The sequence below is a fragment of the Nycticebus coucang genome, chromosome 4 (assembly GCF_027406575.1).
Source record: "Nycticebus coucang isolate mNycCou1 chromosome 4, mNycCou1.pri, whole genome shotgun sequence".
NCBI classification, from domain to species: Eukaryota; Metazoa; Chordata; class Mammalia; order Primates; family Lorisidae; genus Nycticebus; species Nycticebus coucang.
In genome coordinates, this window is record NC_069783.1 from 65,627,844 (window position 1) to 65,629,658 (window position 1,815).

Sequence of the window (1,815 nt, forward strand, 5' to 3'; positions counted from 1 at the left end):
TGAGAAAATGACTTTTTTCCCCTTTGGATAAATACCCAATAGTGGGATTGATGAATCAAATGGTAGGTCTATTTTAGTGCTTTGAGGTATCTCCATACTGTTTTCCACAGAGGTTACACTAATTTACAGTCCTACCAGTGGTGGATTGGAATTCTTTTCTCTCTGCTTCCACACCAGCATCTGTTGTTTGGGGATTTTCTGATAAAAGCCATTCTCACTGGAGTTATGTGATACTTCATTGTGGTTTTGATTTGCATTTCTGTGATGATTAGAGATGCTGAGCACTTTTTCCTATGTTTATTGGCCATTACTCTGTTTCTACAGACTTGCACATGGCCCGTTTCCCCAGAGACTTCCTGTACAGGTGCAACTAGGGACTGCCTATACCTGCCATACCATATCTGTATTGCCAAAGCAAAGACCATTGATGCCTGTCTATTCTTGATGTCAATATTTGCTGATATATATATTTCTGATGTCTTGATTTCCTCACCCTCTCCAACCCCAAACTTGAGATTTACAAGTATGCTTTTGAGAACATAGAGTAAAAATTAATAATAGATGCCTTTATGGGGAAACTAGTTTTCCGAACCAGACTTTTGCTTAAAAATACTTCCAGATATTTTCTTTTTTTTTTTTTTTAAAAATATGGAACGCTTCACGAATTTGCGTGTCATCCTTGCGCAGGGGCCATGCTAATCTTCTCTGTATGGTTCCAATTTTAGTATATGTGCTGCCGAAGCGAGCACCAGATATTTTCTATTCAGCCAGTTTCTGCTAGTAAATGTAGCAGCCTGGGGCAGGAACTTTATTACCTCCCACTGCATGCTAGGGGACCATTCGGTAAATGACCAACTCTCTCTCTAACCAACCATCTTGCGGCCTGATGGAGTGAGCATTTGGAGAGGGACATTAACTCCCAGAGCTCACTTGGACCTGAGCAGGCTCCACTGACCATCAACTTTGATGGCTATTGCTGTCTAAAAAATTCTAAGATTTAAGATTGCTGTGGAGAGTAATGACAAACCCCCCAGGGTCCTGTGGCAAGACTCCAGACCTTTGAATATCCTCAGCTCTCTGACCAGTGGGCTTGTGGTAATATTTGTTGCTCTTGGCCTTGAAGCCAATCCGTCCCACGCCCATATTGAGCATCTGGAGAAAGTATGATTTCCAAGAACTGTTCCCAGAGGCCATATCTATCTCTCCATTACCAGAATAAAAATATCCGCAGCAACTCCAACCTACCTAGCTAATGAAAAGCTGTCTTATTTAGCCCAGCTGGATTAGACCAATGACCTATAGGTCAACTTTCTCCTGCCCTCTTACATCTCCCATCAAATCAAGGGCACAGAATACTAAAACATATGTCTAAAAATTCTCCGTGTTGTCATTCCCCAGGATTCATAACCCATTTTGCTCTTATAAATCTACAAGGTATTAATGTATGTGACCTGGGGGAGGATAACATGGACAGACACAGAGACTCATTCCCTTTTCCTGTCCCAGAGCCACCAACCTCTTAGGCCTCAGTTTCCTTATCTGTACAATGAAAATTTGAATTAGATGGAAAACTGAAGTATTTCAAGCAGTATCTTCTGCTTAAGGGGTACATCACTATAACATTTATTAGGAAAGAAATACATAATGGAAAAGAAAACTACTATCACAGTTATACTGCTAGAAAACTATGTGGAGGCCTCCTGGTATTTTTGTGACGTAAAACCTGCATTCTATAGTGAAACAACAACTCTTTCTTCCCCCACTATCAAAAACACATTCCCAGGCATTCAGGGCCCTAAGCAGGCTCTCTTGAAC

At 41.1% G+C, this 1,815-nt stretch overlaps 1 non-coding gene across 1 annotated transcript; it reads right to left on the reverse strand.

Moving 5' to 3' along the window:
* Window positions 1-642: 642 nt before the first annotated feature.
* Window positions 643-749, reverse strand: LOC128585056 (U6 spliceosomal RNA). The gene has a single exon (XR_008379805.1). It is a non-coding gene; the product is annotated as a U6 spliceosomal RNA (small nuclear RNA).
* Window positions 750-1,815: the final 1,066 nt, after the last annotated feature.